Source organism: Schistocerca americana, chromosome 6 (genome assembly GCF_021461395.2).
Source record: "Schistocerca americana isolate TAMUIC-IGC-003095 chromosome 6, iqSchAmer2.1, whole genome shotgun sequence".
Taxonomy (NCBI): domain Eukaryota; kingdom Metazoa; phylum Arthropoda; class Insecta; order Orthoptera; family Acrididae; genus Schistocerca; species Schistocerca americana.
In genome coordinates this window covers 199,145,906-199,166,614 of record NC_060124.1, presented here as the reverse complement: position 1 = coordinate 199,166,614, position 20,709 = coordinate 199,145,906, and positions in this window count along the sequence as shown.

The window sequence follows — 20,709 nt, the reverse complement described above, 5'->3', positions numbered from 1 at the left end:
TTTGTACCAAGTTCCCCAGCACGTCCTTGGTACCAAAGTTACAGACACAGAAGACACTTTATAGTGACAATTTCACTTCTTTGATTCAGGCACGGAAGTTTCTGGCAGCATCTCTACCGCCTTAAAATGATGGCATCTTCTTGATGTGAATTCTGCAGTTAGGAAGACGTGAACCGCAATTTCGTGGGCTGCAAAGGAAGATCTCAAGAAATTACAAAGGTAATGTAGTGTCTGCTATCCTCTGGAAATGCTTTCCTACAAAGCTCTCGTTAAAAGGATGTCCTTTATGATTTTATAGGAGAAGGACATTTACGAGGGTGAGACGGGTGTCACGATTAATCAAGGAAAACCCCCAGTTGGGAAACGGGGCCAAAATTAGTTGGTTACTGTCGAGTTGCAATTTACAATTTCTTTATTGATTACTTCAACTATTAAAAGTCATTTCTGTATCACTTGAGCAAGAACAGATCCAAAAAAGCTAGTAGGCATGAGTGCCTTTTCAAAACAATTTACTTTAAAGTTAACGGCCAAGCCATTTTACTTAAAACCGACTTTGGTAAACATTTGATAACAAAATTAAAACTTTCCAAGTAATGAAACAAAGAAACCACCAATTTTCATATAATTTCGCTACCGAATATGTAGGGAGCCAAATTCTTTTAAACTTTGGCACAACAAGATATTAAGTTACAAGGGCTCGCTAACAGGGAGGCAAAACTAGCAATTTCAAAGGATGACAAGTAGATTAAAACAATCAAAGTAAAGATACAGTCATTCCCCTTTTACAATAACTAACGATTTTAAAGCCTCGTAATTTTAAAAACCCACCAATGAAAGGCAAACTTAACTTTTTTAAACAGTGGCCAAAAACACAGAGTCAGATACAACCATTTAACATTTTACAATAACTAACAACTTTAATACCATGCCCTGCTACCAATATGTCCTGGGATAGAAATAATTAACCGACCGGGTGTAAAGGCGGCCACAATTACCTCCCGAAGGATGCCCAGGCTAGAAGCGGACTAACAGACCCACAACGCCTCACATTCAGCAATCACATCGACCTCACGCGAGGCCAGGGGAGGAGGAGGAATCAAATCAGCAACGATAATCCCTGTCCATTCACATCTATAGTTAGCTAGCAACTATAGTGCTGTACGCAGATACGTTGTTGCACGTTCGCGTTGGTGTCTGCCCCGATAGCTGAATGGTACTGAACGTTTAGCGCAGTCTGTAGCGTAATGGAATGTGAACGCTGTACTGTTATTTGTACCTTGGTTGAAGTCTCCACAGTATCATTTGCCGGCACGGTAGCTCAGCGTGTTCGGTCAGAGAGCCGGTTGGCTTCTGCAATAAAAATTTTTTTTTAAAAAACTGAGTGGAAAGATCAACAAATGAACTTGAACGGATATCGTGTGACGTCCGCAACGACCAAACACAACGATCAACAACGAAAAAAAAAATAATAAAAAAATGGTCAGCGTGACGGACTGCCGTCCCAAGAGGCCCGCGTTCGATTCCCGGCGGGGTCGGGGATTTTCTCCGCTCAGGGACTGGGTGTTGTATTGTCTTCATCATTATTTCATCCACATCCGGCTGGCAGGTCGCCAAATGTGGCGTCGAATGTAATAAGACCTGCACCAAGGTGGCTTGACCTGTCCCGTAAGGGACCTCCCGGCCAATGACGCCAAACGCTCATTTCCATTTTTACTGTCGCATTAATCTCTCTAATAGTACCTACAAATCTATTATTCGACTGACTTATTTCAGTAACGATGTCAGCTACATTATAGCCGCGCGGTCTAGGGCGCAATGTCACGGACTGCGCGGCCCCTCCCGCCGGAGGTTCGAGTCCTCCCTCGGGCATGTGTGTGTATGTGTGTGTGTGTGTGTGTGTGTGTGTGTGTGTGTTCTTGGCATAAGTTAGTTTAAGTTAATTTAAGTAGTGTCTAAGTCCAGGGACCGATGACCTCAGAAGTTTGGTCCCTTAGGAATTCACACACATTTACATTCAGCTACGTTATAGCATTTTGTTTACCTTTCTGACTTACATTTGTGCTTTATCTGTCTTACTGTGAGTGTTGTTCGGAAGGAGGTTTCCGAAAGAAAACGCGTGCAAGCGTCAATCTAATTTAAAGCTTATCTCAATGTAGATAAGGAAGTGTGACAAATAAACAATATTAGTACAGTACCGAAAGCGCATATGAACTGTTATTGCAACAATAACCCACATGAGTAGCCCTCCTGTGGGCCTCACTTTGTCGTGGCAGGAGGACTAAGTACCCAGTGATCCAGAAGTATGTTCCAGCAAAGAGTTTGAGGGGAGCTAAGACTGGTTCAAAATGGTTCAAATGGCTCTGAGCACTATGGGACTTAACTGCTGTGGTCATCAGTCCCCTAGAACTTAGAACTACTTAAACCTAACTAACCTAAGGAAATCACACACATCCATGCCCGAGGCAGGATTCGAACCTGCGACCGTAGCGGCCTCGCGGTTCCAGACTGTAGTGCCTAGAAACGCACGGCCACTCCGGCCGGCTAAGACTGGTGCAGAGCAGGTAGAGAAGGTTCATCAGCCGCGGTGACAGCAGCTCCTCTAAGGGAAGACCACCCGAAATCGCAGCTCCCTGTTCTCCAGAAATAGACGTTTAGCCAGAAGCCAGGAACCTCTGCTAGTAAAACGATAAACCACTTAGAAGCTTCAGCAGATCAACAGCCAGACGCATAAATGTTATGTCGTCCATAGCACGAAAAGGCAAACGATACGGAATACAGGACAATTTCAGTGGACTCGCCAGCAAAAAGTCTAAGTTAAAGAAATGAAAAACAAAAAAATAGTAGTACTCGCCCGAAACCCAATGATCATGTCCTTTTGCACGTCAGATAAATAGTTTCGTTTCCGCATTAACACAACGATTGCACTGTTTTCCGAGTCACGCCGACACGCTTTATATACCCCTCACTGCTAGTGCGTCCACCTGCCTTGTGTGGGTCTTTACGGGACATTGAGATCGAACATAGGCGTTTCTCCCATTAATGTGACTGGATCGTGTATAAGGGGACCACAAAGTTTCCGTTTGCGGGCATTGCTGCACCGTATATGCAACCCAGTACGACTTCGATGTGAGTATACAGAATGAATCGCCTAAACTTGCACACAAATATTGCGGAAATGGGAAGTGTTATTGATGCGCAGTTTTCACAGAATGGAGTAGCAGTCAGGGGCTCCTAATGTCAGCGAATAATCAGATTGCATTAAAGACACGTAACGTGTATCCACAGGACATGTGGCCTGTAACTGAAGAAGTGTCATGATCTCTCCATTGGCAAAAGATTCCGGAATAGTCCCCTATTCGGATCTCCGGGAGGGGCCTGCCAAGGGGGAGGTTACCATGAGAAAAAGATTGAATAATCAACGAAAGGATAACGTTCTACGAGTCGAGGCGTGGAATGTCAGAAGCTTGAACGTGGTAGGGAAACTAGAAAATCTGAAAAGGGAAATGCAAAGACTCAATCTAGATATAGTAGGGGTCAGTGAATTGAAGTGGAAGGAAGACAAGGATTTCTGGTCAGATGAATATCGGGCAATATCAACAGCAGCAGAAAATGGTATAACAGCTGTAGGATTCGTTATGAATAGGAAGGTAGGGCAGAGGGTGTGTTACTGTGAACAGTTCAGTGACCGGGTTGTTCTAATCAGAATCGACAGCAGGCCAACACCGACAACGATAGTTCAGGTATACATGCCGACGTCGCAAGCTGAAGATGAACAGATAGAGAAAGTGTATGAGGATATTGAAAGAGTAATGCAGTATGTAAAGGGGGACGAAAATCTAATAGTCATGGGCGACTGGAATGCAGTTGTAGGGGAAGGAGTAGAAGAAAAGGTTACAGGAGAATATGGGCTTGGGACAAGGAATGAAAGAGGAGAAAGACTAATTGAGTTCTGTAACAAGTTTCAGCTAGTAATACCGAATACCCTATTCAAGAATCACAAGAGGAGGAGGTATACTTGGAAAAGGCAGGGAGATATACGGGAAGATTTCAATTAGATTACATCATGGTCAGACAGAGATTCCGTATTCAGATACTGGATTGTAAGGCGTACCCAGGAGCAAATATAGACTCAGATCACAATATAGCAGTGATGAAGAGTAGGATGAAGTTCAAGACATTAGTCAGGAAGAATCAATACGCAAAGAAGTGGGATACGGAACTACTAAGGAATGACGAGATACGTTTGAAGTTCTCTGACGCTATGGATACAGCAATAAGGAATAGCGCAGTAGGCAGTACATTTGAAGAGGAATGGACATCTCTAAAAAGGGCCATCACAGAAGTTGGGAAGGAAAACATAGGTACAAAGAAGGTAGCTGCGAAGAAACCATGGGTAACAGAAGAAATACTTCAGTTGATTGATGAAAGGAGGAAGTACAAACATGTTCCGGGAAAATTAGGAATACAGAAATACAAGTCGCTGAGGAATGAAATAAATAGGAAGTGCAGGGAAGCTAAGACGAAATGGCTGCAGGAAAAATGTGAAGACATCGAAAAAGATATGATTGTCGGAAGGACACACTCAGCATACAGGAAAGTCAAAACAACCTTTGGTGACATTAAAAGCAACGGTGGTAACATTAAGAGTGCAACGGGAATTCCACTGTTAAATGCAGAGGAGACAGCAGATAGGTGGAAAGAATACATTGAAAGCCTCTATGAGGGTGAAGATTTGTCTCATGTGATAGAAGAAGAAACAAGAGTCGATTTAGAAGAGGTAGGGGATCCAGTATTAGAATCGGAATTTAAAAGAGCTTTGCAGGACTTACGGTAAAATAAGGCAGAAGGGATAGATAACATTCCATCAGAATTTCTAAAATCATTGGGGTAAGTGGCAACAAAATGACTATTCACGTTGGTGTGTAGAATATATGAGTCAGGCGATATACCATCTGACTTTCTGAAAAGCATCATCCACACAATTCCGAAGACGGCAAGAGCTGACAAGTGCGAGAAATTATCGCACAATCACCTTAAAAGCTCATGCATCGAAGCTGCTTACAAGAATAATATACAGAAGAATGGAAAAGAAAATTGAGAATGCGCTAGGTGACGATCAGTTCGGCTTTAGGAAAAGTAAAGGGACGAGAGAGGCAATTCTGACGTTACGGCTAATAATGGAAGCAAGGCTAAAGAAAAATCAAGACACTTTCATAGGATTTGTCGACCTGGAAAAAGCGTCCGACAATATAAAATTGTGCAAGCTGTTCGAGATTCTGAAAAAAGTAGGGGTAAGCTATAGGGAGAGACGGGTCATATACAATATGTACAACAACCAAGAGGGAATAATAAGAGTGGACGATCAAGAACGAAGTGCTCGTATTAAGAAGGGTGTAAGACAAGGCTGTAGCCTTTCGTCCCTACTCTTCAATCTGTACATCGAGAAAGCAATGATGGAAATAAAAGAAAGGTTCAGGAGTGGAATTAAAATACAAGGTGAAAGGATATCAATGATACGATTCGCTGATGACATTGCTATCCTGAGTGAAAGTGAAGAAGAATTAAATGATCTGCTGAACGGAATGAACAGTCTAATGAGTACACAGTATGATTTGAGAGTAAATCGGAGAAAGACGAAGGTAATGAGGAGTAGTAGAAATGAGAACAGCGAGAAACTTAACATCAGGATTGATGGTCACGAAGTCAATGAAGTTAAGGAATTCTGCTAACTAGGCAGTAAAATAACCAATGACGGACGGAGCAAGGAGGACATCAAAAGCAGACTCGCTATGGCAAAAAAGGCATTTCTGGCCAAGAGAAGTCTACTAATATCAAATACCGGCCTTAATTTTAGGAAGAAATTTCTGAGGATGTACGTCTGGAGTACAGCAATGTATGGTAGTGAAACATGGACTGTGGGAAAACCGGAACAGAAGAGAATCGAAGCATTTGAGATGTGGTGCTATAGACGAATGTTGAAAATTAGGTGGACTGATAAGGTAAGGAATGAGGAGGTTCTACGCAGAATCAGAGAGGAAAGGAATATGTGGAAAACACTGATAAGGAGAAGGGACAGGATGATAGAACATCTGCTAAGACGTGAGGGAATGACTTCCATGGTACTAGAGGGAGCTGTAGAGGGCAAAAACTGTAGAGGAAGACAGAGATTGGAATACGTCAAGCAAATAATTGAGGACGTAGGTTGCAAGTGCTACTCTGAGATGAAGAGGTTAGCACAGGAAAGGAATTCGTGGCGGGCCGCATCAAACCAGTCAGTAGACTGATGACAAAAAAAAAAATAATAATACTTAGAAAGCGTATTTTTTATGCAGATATACACTTTTTGAACAGAAGAATGCCTATTGACATTTACGAACTAAAAGTGGGGTAAATTAAAATGACATTTTTGTTGCAGGATTCCAATGCGAGTCGTTTACGAGAGATCATGATGTGAAAAGTTTCCTCATCAGCAACTGTTTGTGCTATTCAGTCTGTGTAGTTGGTAGCTATGATGTTACATTTGCTTACAAAAAAATGGCTCTGAGCACTATGGGACTTAACTTCTGAGGTCATCAGTCCCCTATAACATAGAACTACTTAAACCTAACTAACCTAAGGACATCACACACATCCATGCCCGAGGCAGGGTTCGAACCTGCGACCGTAGCGGTCGGGCGGTTCCAGACTGTAGCGCCTAGAACCGCTCGGCCATCCCGGCCGGCATTTGCTTACAGTGTGCTTGTGTGTTCCTTGAGCGCTTTGGGATTTGCTAATCAGTTAGAGTGTGACAGTAAAAACACTATGTCGTGAGTGGACGATGGGATATACCAATGGAGAGAAAGTCGACATGCTTATAGTGTATGGAGAGTGTACGAAGAATGCAGTTCTTTCTTAAACGGCGTATGCGGCAAGACATCTCAATAGTCGTCGACCATTTCAGTAATTATTTATTAACCAGTTACGTGAAATTGGTGGCGAACACATGGACAACGTAATAGAAGAAAAAGTGGCGACAGAAAAGGGGGAAAATCAATGTTCTTGCTGCTGTTGGAGTTGATCCGCACATTAGCCCTCTTGCAATCGGTCTAGATCGACATAGGTTCTATCCCTATCGCATCTCTCTCCATCAAGAGCTTTATGGAAACAATTATGAGAATCGTGTTCCCTTGTGTACAGGGGCATTAAGACAGGATACTCGATATGTATCATGTATCTTGTTTAGTAATGAAGCCAAATTTACCAGTCATGGCCAGGTAAACCACCATTGGCCTGTTGACAATCCCCGTTGGCTTCGTCCGGTGTAACGTCAGCGTCCGTGGAATGTAAACGTGTGGTGCGGGATAATGGACCATCAGCTCATAGGCCCGTGTTTCGAGACGGAACACTGAATGTGCACAAATATCACAGCCTGCTAAGACACCATCTTCCACGGATGCTGTCCAGCTCATAATGCACGAAGTGCCACAGCACGTCTTCACGAACTGTTTTCAAATCACTGGATTGGACGCAGAGGAGCTGTAGCTTGGCCGGCCTGTTCTCCGAATTTGACGCCTGTAGAGTTTTTCTGTGGGGAAAGCTGAAAGACACTACTTACAAGGTCATAGCAACTACAACCGATGATATACAAAGAAGCGTTACTGCAGTCTGCACGGACGTCTCCGCTGAAATGCTAGCACGCGTGCAGCAGTCGTTCCATACCACACTGGAAGTGTGTATTGCCGCTGCCGGTGGTCGTTTTGAACACAACCTGTAATGGTCAGGCGTCTCGTTACTGGTCCGAATCCACATAGATAGTGTATTCACTTGCGTTGTTCTTTATTGTGCGCTACCACAGGTATACCACAAGTGTCGGCGTGGAAACTTTTCGAATTATGATACCTCGTAAACGACTCGCACTTAAATCCTGCAACAAACACCACTGACATTCTAATTTACGCTAAATTTACCCTGTTAATGTCAATAGACATTGTTACATTTAAAAAGGATGTGTTTGCCCAAAATACACTTTCTAAGTATTATTACAATCTGTTTCCTGGCTGAAACGCCCTGGTTAAGTCCGCAGGACAGAACAGGTAGTTAGAACTGCGGAAAGGGGGCTGTCAGTTACACTCAAACACATAACTTTAAGAAACTTCCTGGCAGATTAAAACTGTGTGCCAGGCCGAGGCTCGAACTCGGGACCTTTGCATTTCGCGGGCAAGTGCTCTACCATCTGAGCTACCGAAGCACGACTCACGCCACGTCCTCATAGCTTTACTTCTGCCAGTACCTCGCCTCCTACCTTCCAAACTTTACAGAAGCTCTCCTGCGAACCTTGCACAACTAACACTCCTGAAAGAAAGGATATTGCGGAGACATGGCTTGGCCACAGCCTGGGGGATGTTTCCAGAATGAGATTTTCACTCTGCAGCGGAGTGTGCCCTGATATGAAACTTCCTGGCAGATTAAAACTGTGTGCCAGGCCGAGAGTCAAACTCGGGACCTTTGCCTTTCGAGGACAAGTGCTCTACCAACTGAGCTACCGAAGCATGACTCACGCCCCGTCCTCACAGCTTTACTTCTGCTAGTACGTCGTCTCAGTTGGTAGAGCACTTGCCCGCGAAAGGCAAAGGTCCCGAGTTCGAGTCTCGGCCTGGCACACAGTTTTAATCTGCCAGGAAGTTTCATATCAGCGCACACTCCGCTGCAGAGTGAAAATCTCATTCTGGAAACATAACTTTATTTAGTTGTCCAAACAATACAGCAAAAGTTTTTGAACTTAGTTATCGGCTGAATAGGCCACACTATCTTATGTCTTAAGAGCATAACCACTTAAATTTAAAAACGGCTGAAAGCCATTAACTTAAAATTCAGACTCAAAACAGAATATTTAGAAGACAGAAGGCCTCACTTAAGCAAGTTTCATAACTTGGCTGAAGGCCCAAGAAATCTATCACTTGAAAAGCAGACAACTTTAATTTAAAGACGGCTGAAGGCCCATGATTTAAAACTGCAGGTAAAATTAATTTTAGAAAAAAACCAAGGCAGAGGGTATTTTCTTCAATTAGGATACTTGGAAGACAAGAACTTTAATTTTAAAATGGCTGAAGGCCGATTACTTAAGACAACTAAAATAATTTTTAATATGCAGAAGGCCCAAAGCTTTATCTTTAAACAATATTTTACACAGGCTGATGGCCCAAACAATCTAAGATTTAACACGTAAGGAAATTAAATTTTAAAGCAGCTGAAGGCCCATTGTTGAAAAACACAAATACAATAAATTTTCAAAAGGCAGAAGGCCCAAAGCATTATTCAAAAAAATATTTTGAATGAGACTTGACAAGTAAGGAACTTTCAGTTATAAAGTGGCTGAAGACCCATTATTTAAAACCCAACTAAAAGCATACAAATTCAAACCATCGGCTACAAGCCATTAAAATAAGAAAAGGCAGTACAGCCAGAGGCGCTCAGAAGTTCCCGGGGGCCGGTCTACGCTTGAAATATTAACATTCGCTTAGGGGAGACAAGTAGTCGGCCCAACTATATCCGATCCGCCGGCAACCCAACCAAGAGACAGTCAACGGACCCAGCGACAAGACGACTTGCTTTCTACCCGACCAGTGCACAAGGAACTCCAAAGCCAAAACGTAAAAGGCATAGCCGTCCACAACGAAGTATGCATAAGCTGTCAAAACTACACACACGTGTTGGACAGCGACAACACGGTGAGGAAAGGACACTGCCTGAAGTTTACGTCAGCGGCCAGGGCAGGTAACCGGAACGCTAACGGCCACAAGGCAGAAAATTCCACTGGTGCACTTGGACTTCAAATAACCAAAATTCAGTTAAACTCCACCGGATAGTGGCCAAACCTTCGCCAACTCGAACACTCGCTGTTGCTCACGGGAATACCCCCAACAGCCAACCATGAAAACCAACGGCACAATGTGAACAGTCTGGCTTCGATAATTAAACCACCACCCAACTTTGATGTCCTGGGTCGGTGAGCCACGAACCCCGTAACAATCGGAACAGCTTCCACACACTCCGACACTGCGTAGAGACTGCCAACGGGCCCGGCTCACTGCGCCGCGCGGAGATTTCCTGGCTGATCCACACCAACCGACCGACTGCCGCACATCAGCATAGAGACAGCACTAAAATACCTGAGCAGTCGACATCACAAGCTACACACAGTTTCACGAACGCTTGCACGAAGGACTAGACAAAACTGACGGCAGCGACTGTGCAATAACAAGGACGAATCACGAGTCGGCGCACGCAAACCCATAAGCGATCGCAGGACTACATACACGTCGTCCGACAAGGCGACCAACCGACGACTGACCAAGGTGGTCCGCACTCAAGTGATATGTATCGGCAACCGTCGGGCAAGCCATGGCTGTCCGGACCTCACTGCAGCCGCGCCCCGGCTGAACTTCTGCCGCGCCCTAAGTCAAACACTGCCAGGTCCGAACTGCACTGCTAGCGCCTCCCAAGTCCCTCGCTGATCCGAAGTAACTCCGAACACACGACAACCGGGAAGTAACAGCAGCCAGCAAAGATAACACGCCAGGGCTTATTTAGATAAGCGCCTCTGCTGCCGCTCATGGGCAGGCAAGGCGGCAACTCAGTGACACCAGTAATTGAAATTTACATAGCGAGGTGGTACTACAGTAGAAACAGGATGACAAACGAGATATGGCACGAACACGAACCACGCACGGCTCACTGGCTAACAATACGATCCTCTGAATACCAGTCCATTCTGTGAAAACCAAATATAAATAATACTTTCCATTTCCACAATACTTGCTGTACACGTTTTAGATGATTCCCCCTGTAAAAGCACCGAAATGAGGGCAAGGTGTTAGCGTGGCATTCGAACGGAATCTTTTTGATTGGACTGTGTACAATACGTACAAGAACAAGAATGGAACACCCAGGACGAAATGCGTGGATTAAAATGGTGTAAGACAATGATGGAGTCTTTCTCCCTTAGTGTTCAATCTGTACATCGAGAAAGCAATGACGTCAATAAAAGGAAGGTGCAAGAGTGGTATTAAAATTTAGGGTGAAAGGATATCAGTGATGAGATTCTCTGATGACGTTGCTGTCCTCAGTGAAACTGAAGGAGATGGTTCAAATGGCTCTGAGCACTATGGGACTCAACTGCTGAGGTCATTAGTCCCCTAGAACTTAGAACTAATTAAACCTAACTAACCTAAGGACATCACAAACATCCATGCCCGAGGCAGGATTCGCACCTGCGACCGTAACGGTCTTGCGGTTTCAGACTGCAGCGCCTTTAACCGCACGGCCACTTCGGCCGGCAAAAACTGAAGGAGAATACCAGGTTTTGTTGAATGAAATGAACAGTCTAATGAATACAGATTATGGATCGAAAGTAAATCCAAGAAAAACGAAAGTAAGCAGAAATGAGAAGAGTGAGAAACTCAGCATCAAAGCTGGTGATCACTGAACAGACGAAGTTAAGAAATTCTGGTGTCTTGGAAGCAAAATAACCCATGATGGACGAAGCAAGGATGAAATAAAAAGCAGACTATCACAGCAAAAAGGGCATTTCTGGCCAAAAAAAAAAATTCTACTAGTGTCGAACATGTACTGTGAGAAACTCGGAACAGAAGAGATTCACAGCAATTTCGATTCTTGCTACAGAAGAACGTTGAAAATTAGGCAGACTGAAAAAGTAAGCAATGAGGTGGTCCTCCGCAGACTCGGTGAAGAAAGGAACTTATGGGAAAGACTGGCGAGAAGAAGGGACGAGATGATAGGAGATGTATTAAGGCATTAGGGAATAGCTTCCGTGGTACTAAAAGGATCTGTAGAGTGTAAAAACTGTAGAGGAAAACAGAGACTGGAATACAAAAACAAGTAATTAGGGACTTGGGTTGCCAGAATAAAGAATTTGGCACAGGAGAGGATTTAGTGGCAGGCTGCTTCAAGCCAGTTAGAACACTGAGTACTAAGGGAAAAAAAGTTTCTTCAAGTGTCTGCTAGTTCAGTATTTTCAGTACTCCGTCCCACTTGTCAAACATACCTGTGACCATATGTTCTGTACTTGTTTCATAAGGTTCCACATCCGTAAGCAATGTTCTAGGATGGGTCTCGCTAACGTTTGGTGATCAATATTTTCCCAGTATCCTACCAATGAACCGAAGTCTTTCACCTGTTTTATTTATTACTGAGTTTACTGTGAGCGTTTCATTTCATATTCTTACAAACTCATACACCTGTGTATTTGTATGAGCTGACTGATTTCATTTATGAGTCACTGGCGTTGTATTTACAGAACAGTAAGATTCAGTGTTTTTGAAATGTCATATTTTACATTTCTGAATATTTAAAGTAAATTAGCACCGCTTTGAAATTTTGTCCAGATCTGATTTAATTTTTCGGCAGCTTTTTTCCTGATAGTACTTCGTTAGAGGTAGCTACATTATTACTATTAGTATTATCTACAAGTCCATTAAAGTATAGCATTAACAGAAAGGCTCCCAAAGCGTTTCCTAGGGCACAGCTGAATTTACTGCTACATCTGTCAATGACTCTCAATCCATTATCACACACTGCATGCTTTCTACGAAGAAATCCAGTCACAAATTTCATTTCATACCCTATATGTAGGATATAAAATGTAGACTGGCAATGGCAAGGAAAGCGTTTCTGAAGAAGAGAAATTTGTTAACATCGAGCATAGATTTAAGCCTCAGGAAGTCGTTTCTGAAAGTATTTGGATGGAGTGTAGCCATGTATGGAAGGGAAACGTGGACGATAAATAGTTTAGACAAGAAGAGAATAGAAGCTTTCGAAATGTGGTGCTACAGAAGAATGCTGAAGATTAGATGGATAGATCACATAACTAATGAGGAGATACTGAATAGAATTGGGGAGAAGAGAAATTTGTGGCACAACTTGACTAGAAGAAGGTATCGTTTGGCAGGATATATTCTGAGGCATCAAGGGATCACCAATTTAGTATTGGAGGGCAGCGTGGAGGGTAAAAATCGTAGAGGGAGACAAAGAGATGAATACACTAAACAAATTCAGAAGGATGTAGGTTGCAGTAGGTACTGGGAGATGAAGAAGTTTGCACAGGATAGAGTAGCATGGAGAGCTGCATCAAACCAGTCTCTGGACCACAACAACAACAACCCCATATGTCGCATTTTCATTGATAAGCGTTGGTATTCTACTGAGTCAAAAGCTTTTCAGAACTCAAGAAGTACTACTCCTACCTGACTGCCTTGATCCACCGCATTCAGGATATGTGAGAACAGCAGAATCTGGGTTTCGCGTTACCGATATATCGTAATCCATGCCGATTGGTATGGATTCTTCGAGGTACCTCACCAAAGTTTCAGAAGACAATTATCACGATGTTTGCCTCAGTTTGGATGGCTATATGTAGAATAGAAGCCAGGTCCACCGGAGAACTAGTTCAGTATCAAATCCACTCGCAAGGACACAGTCGAAGAAAATTATCCAGATCTCAGCATTGTCCAACCAGCTTGGACCTACCGGACGATGATATCTTGGAATTGTAGCTTGTGTAATGTTTTGGAACATCTGAGCCATTAAAATTGCGCAGTGATAGGTTGCAGTGCCAGGGGCAGTGTTGTAGGCGTGCACCCTGCCACGCTTCAAAAGGCAATACAGCATGCACGTGGTGCTGGAGAACGAACTACGATTGAATGGCGGCTGGCTGCTACCATTCGACTCGCTGAAACGTCGATCACAAAGCAGTTTTAATCGGAGTGTAGTCCGGAGTGCAGAGAGGCACGGAAGGCTCGGTGGCGGCAGATGTGCGTACAACTGGACAGGCGCCAGATGAGGGCCAGATGCAGGTCTCGGCGGGCTAGAGCAGCCAGCTAGCTAGAGCTACCTGTTGGACGCCGCTGCCGCTGCTACCCTGCTGCGAGAGATGCCGCTATACTGGGAGCAGCCCAGCCTGTTGCTGGCGGCACTTAGTGCGGCCCAAGTTCGTCCTGGCCCTGGTCATCTTATTTTATTTGCCTTTATTTATTTTAGGGCGCTTAATAGGGCAGTGCAGAAAGATAAAGCTCGATACCTGGTTAAAAACAAACTGAAAGTATCGAAATAAATTACCTCATCAAAAGTAGTGTATTAGTGGCCATTTATGTGTCGTGTGTCCATCCTTCGCCATCATCGCTGGCTGTACTCTGTTGGGGACTCTTTCAATCAGGTGTCTGAATTAGACATCACAAAGGGGGCGAGTACGATTGTAACGTTGCAGGTTGCATACTTCACAAACCAAGGCGCACCTGTTACATCACTGCTAATGGGCTTCCCTCGTTCCCGATGCAGTTTCGCGGATATAATGAGTCTGAGAACTGTGGTGCTGCTACCGCTTCATTCTCCTAGACTCGTTCTATCTTACTGAAGCGCGTAGGAGTGTAAGGCTAGTCGTGACTTACTGTTAGTACGTTAATTGAGTACATGATCTTGCTGCTTGTAAAATAGCACTATGTGACGGTTGTTGTTGTTGTGGTCTTCAGTCCTGAGACTGGTTTGATGCAGCTCTCCATGCTGCTCTATCCTGTGCAAGCTTCTTCATCTCCCAGTACGTACTGCAGCCCACGTCCTTCTGAATCTGCTTAGTGTATTCATCTCTTGTCTCCCTCTACGATTTTTACCCTCCACGCTGCCCTCCAATACTAAATTGGTGATCCCTTGATGCCTCAGAACATGTCCTACCAACCGATCATTTCTTCTAGTCAAGTTGTGCCACAAACTCCTCTTCTCCCCAATTCTATTCAGTACCTCCTTATTAGTTATGTGATCTACCCATCTAATCTTCAGTATTCTTCGGTAGCACCACATTTCGAAAGCTTCTATTCTCTTCTTGTCCAAACTATTTATTGTCCATGTTTCACTTCCACACATGGCTACACTCCAAACAAATACGTTCAGAAATGACTTCCTGACACTTAAATCTATACTCGATGTTAACAAATTTCTCTTCTTCAGAAACGCTTGCCTTGCCATTGCCAGTCTACATTTTATATCCTCTCTACTTCGACCATCATCAGTTATTTTGCTCCCCAAATAGCAAATCTCCTTTACTACTTTAAGCATCTCATTTCCTAATCTAATTCCCTCAGCATCACCTGATTTAGTTTGACTACATTCCATTATCCTCGTTCTGCTTTTGTTTATGTTCATCTTATACCCTCCTTTCAAGACACTGTCCATTCCGTTCAACTGCTCTTCCAAGTCCTTTGCTGTCACTGACAGAATAACAATGTCATCGGCGAACCTCAAAGTTTTTATTTCTTCTCCATGGATTTTAATACCTACTCCGAATTTTTCTTTTGTTTCTTTTACTGCTTGCTCAATATACAGATTGAACAACATCGGGGAGAGGCTACAACCCTGTCTCACTCCCTTCACAACCACTGCTTCCCTTTCATGTCCCTCGACTCTTATAACAGCCATCTGGTTTCTGTACAAATTGTAAATAGCCTTTCGCTCCCTGTATTTTACGCCTGCCACCTTCAGAATTTGAAAGAGAGTATTCCAGCCAACATTGTCAAAAGCTTTCTCTAAGTCTACAAATGCTAGAAACGTAGGTTTGCCTTTTCTTAATTTAGCTTCTAAAATAAGTCTTAGGGTCAGTATTGCCTCACGTGTTCCCATATTTCTACGGAATCCAAACTGATCTTCCCTGAGGTCTGCTTCTACCAGTTTTTCCATTCGTCTGTAAAGAATTCGCGTTAGTGTTTTGCTGCCATGACTTATTAAACTGATAGTTCGGTAATTTTCACATCTGTCAACGCCTGCTTTCTTTGGGATTGGAATTATTATAATCTTCTTGAAATCTGTATGTGACGGTACGTCACATAAATATTGAGATTTTTATCGGTTGTAAACAGTAGTTAACGTATTTTATGAATATAATTAGTATAAAAGATATATAGTTAATGTTCTTGAAACAACTGATATGCAGCGATAATTTAAGAGTAGTATCTTTATTTAATACATGTCTATGAAAATAAAAAAGGATCGAAAAGAGACGCGTTTGTACGGCCGAGGAGGAAGGACGTATTTATGGTACACACACTGTTTTGGTTCACGATACGGAAGGCAGCCATTGAGCGGCTACACATATTTTATGTAAGTTATTCGTTATTCTGCTAAAATAAACTAATTATTGCTATCGCAAAATTAATCTCTTTGTAACAGTTGTCACCTCAAATGCTTGCAGTGGCTAATTATTTTTAATAAGCATTTTTTCAGTAATTTGCGCTGCGGGAAGCTCATCTTCCGATGCAGCCTCTGGGCGGCCATTACGCGCCGAAGTATTAATTTATTTTTCAGTATTAACAGTAACTGTATGTGCGACAGATTTCATTGTAAGAACCTTTTTAAATTGCAACAGATAATTAATTTACGTTAAAGTTCATTTTTTAAATTATACGGATTCCATCAGTTCAGTAAGTTTTATCTTGGCCGCTCCACGGCAACAATAGAAATTATCTCGAGCCTTGCTTTGCAATCAATAAATAGAAATTAACAAAATTACATTCAGTTCAGTTAACGGCAACTATATTTTAGTCACCACGTTCAAAATCTAAAGTTGGTACATGAATAACAGCGGCCCTTCAAGAACCCGTCTCATATTTACTTATGCACGTAAGTAAAAGTGATAGGAAAAGATAATATCCCTGAGAGAAAGAATCATGCACTAACAAAAGAAAAACTCATGCTGATATATATATATATATATATATATATATATATATATAGGGCTATTACAAATGATTGAAGTGATTTCATAAATTCACTGTAGCTCCATTCATTGACATATGGTCACGACACACTACAGATACGTAGAAAAACTCATAAAGTTTTGTTCGGCTGAGGCCGCACTTCAGGTTTCTGCCGCCAGGGCGCTCGAGAGCGCAGTGAGACAAAATGGCGACAGGAGCCGAGAAAGCGTATGTCGTGCTTGAAATGCACTCACATCAGTCAGTCATAACAGTGCAACGACACTTCAGGACGAAGTTCAACAAATCCACCCACTGCTAACTCCATTCGGCGATGGTATGCGCAGTTTAAAGCTTCCGGATGCCTCTGTAAGGGGAAATCAGCGGGTCGGCCTGCAGTGAGCGAAGAAACAGTTGAACGCGTGGGGGCAAGTTTCACGCGTAGCCCGCGGAAGTCGACGAATAAAGCAAGCAGGGAGCTAAACGTACCACAGCCGACGGTTTGCAAAATCTTACGGAAAAGGCTAAAGCAGAAGCCTTACCGTTTACAATTGCTACAAGCCCTGACACCCGATGACAAAGTCAAACGCTTTGAATTTTCCGCGCGGTTGCAACAGCTCATGGAAGAGGATGCGTTCAGTGCGAAACTTGCCTTCAGTGGTGAAGCAACATTTTTTCTTAATGGTGAAGTGAACAGACACAATGTGCGAATCTGGGCGGTAGAGAATCCTCACGCATTCGTGCAGCAAATTCGCAATTCATCAAAAGTTAACGTGTTTTGTGCAATCTCACGGTTTAAAGTTTACGGCCCCTTTTTCTTCTGCGAAAAAAACGTTACAGGACACGTGTATCTGGACATGCTGGAAAATTGGCTCATGCCACAACTGGAGACCGACAGCGCCGACTTCATCTTTCAACAGGATGGTGCTCCACCGCACTTCCATCATGATGTTCGGCATTTCTTAAACAGGAGATTGGAAAACCGATGGATCGGTCGTGGCGGAGATCATGATCAGAAATTCATGTCATGGCCTCCACGCTCTCCCGACTTAACGCCATGCGATTTCTTTCTGTGGGGTTATGTGAAAGATTCAGTGTTTAAACCTCCTCTACCAAGAAACGTGCCAGAACTGCGAGCTCGCATCAACGATGCTTTCGAACTCACTGATGGGGCCATGCTGCGCCGAGTGTGGGAGGAACTTGATTATCGGCTTGATGTCTGGCGCATCACTAAAGGGGCACATATCGAACATTTGTGAATGCCTAAAAAACCTTTTTGAGTTTTTGTATGTGTGTGCAAAGCATTGTGAAAATATCTCAAATAATAAAGTTATTGTAGAGCTGTGAAATCGCTTCAATCATTTGTAATATCCCTGTATATAACGTAACAAATGGCACCGACGTAACAGCTACCAAGGGGAAATTATCGACTGTCGGGATCGGATGGCCTTTAATAAAGCTGTGTTTTGTGTGGATGTGAAGGGTTAAGACGAAAATTAATTGATGCAAAGTACACAATTACAGGTGGGTTCCATTAGGGAAGGAGTGCTATAGTCCACATAAAACGTACAAATTTCGTCCAGTGCTCAAAATGATCGTACTGTTACTTACTCTGTCTCTGCCATGAGAAAACACATGTGCTGCGTCAACGAAAACTGTACATGCATCAACGTCACTGTTATACTCCTGCGACAAAAAAAAGTGCGCTACAGTATTTCTCTATTCATTTGGTCATAGCAACTTGAGTTTGTAGCCTAGCAGCGAGCTGTGTAGTTTGTCATTCATTGCTATAGTTTATTTCAATAGTTAATCACCATTTAAAAACCGCACTTCATCTCATGCCATGTCTTCCGGTACTGCTGTGACAGACTCGGAAACACCTCGAATGTATGTACATGGCAACATAATTGTTAGACATTCTCTGAATAGATATTAAATATTAAAATAAATTTACAGCAGTCTTCGAAAAAGCTTTATCCGGATAGATGTAAATGTAAACAGAACAATATTCACTGCTAACCGATCAGTAGTTATATTGGTATATAATTTGCTTCTGTCATTTAGACAGGTCAGACATTTTGTGACATTTCAACATGCACTTGAGAATGGCTATAAAGCCGAAATCACGATTGTCTGAAATAAATGAATAGGAATTTACGTTTTCATGCCGGAAATTCCTTTCAAACCGGTTGCGCATATAGCAAGAATGCTGCGAGTCAGCGGTTGTACTTGCGAATTCGTGCACTCTGAGCGTGTCAAATCCACTTGTACCCGACAGCAAACTGAGGTGGCGAGTGGGCTGCAACGGTGACCCACGAGTCTAGTATACCGACACACGGTGAGTTCGGAGATGACGTGACAGGACTCGCTGGCAAGTTTACGGCGCTGATTTCTAATCTCTAGTTTGGATATCTGTGGAGGAATGGCAATCCCGGCCGGCTATTGTGTGTCAGTTTAGTGATTATCAGAATAAGCAAAGAGAGAAATGTCTAAGTACGTTCAGTTTTCCTCAGCTGTTTGAAAATCAAATAACGTAAGAGGTTTATCAGCACAGTAATTCATTAATTTTTGAAAGGGGATGTTTCACCACCTTCCTGCAAGCGTCAAGAATTGATCTTTGCTTTCGATCTATAACCAAGGCCCGCCCACAATTCCTCCAAGTGTGTACCCCTGGTCTCTATTAAAATTATTGCTATTTATTCTAATTTCTGCCTACTCTTTTATAACGGAATCCCGTTATGATGCAAAGACTCTCGCCCTTTCAAAATGCATTTTATGTTCATTGTCTAGTCCATGTTCAGCCACGTCGACTTCACAAATTCCCTTTCTTTAACGTGTCATCACCGCTCAACAGGAGGCTTAGCAACAGTGCGAATAGTTTGTCCCATTTATATGCTACAGCATTCGCAGGGGACGCCACCCACACCAGAAACTCAAAGACCTGCAGGGATTGGACAACAATTTGGAAACACCAAAAGCATAACACACCACCATGCCTAATACTGTATAGGAAAGCCATTGGTATCCAAGACTCCTTCCAGTGGTCTCGGGAAGGATAAATACAATTCCTATATGGTTTCCTTACGAAACTTATTCTATTATTCCAACAAAATAGTGGCAAGTTCAGGTAACAGTGATGAAGGATAACGGTCGACCACCCTCTTCTCCACAGTTGACCATAAATGCTTAACAGCATTGATATCTGGTGATTGAAATGGCCAAGGGAAATGCAACAATTCATCCTCTTCCTTAAAAATGAGTCCTGGACAATGCGAGCTGTGCGAACAAGGGCCCTGTCGTCTTGTAACACAGCATCTCCGTTGGGGAACAAGCATTGTGCTGTGGGACAGACCTGATCAGCCAAATTGGTATCATAATCCCTGCCACTAATGCGCCATTGCAGAGCAACCATGGGACCCAAGGAATAGCACGATATGGCTGTCCAAATCATCACCGAACCCTCGCCATGTTTCAGTCTTGCGACGTAAATTCGGCCAGAAGTTGGAAACAGTGTGAAACAAGACCCATCCGACAAAATAACCGTCTACCATTGCTCCATAGAACTGATTTACGGCTTCGGCTCCAAGTTTTCCTGTTATGGGCATTTGCGTCACTGAAGAATGGTTTTTGAATTCCAGCTGTTCCCATAATTCCCTGCTTCTGGAGCTCCCGCCGTGTTGTTTTGCTGCTGACAGGGTTCGCGAGCGCGGAATTCATTTCTGCAGTAACTTCTGCAGCTGCCGTCCTCTTATTTTACGTCACGGTTCTCTTGAATGGCCCTCTGTCACGATCACTCAACACGCACATTAGCCCGCGTGACTTAGCAGATAATGTTTCTCCGCTTTCCCTGTTCGTGGTGTAAGTCGTCGACACCGCGCCTCCTCAAACACCGAAACTTCACCTCACTCGGCTGCGAGCACCAACAGTTTGCCCACGGTCGGACTCACTGAGCTCCGATACGATGCACTCACACCTA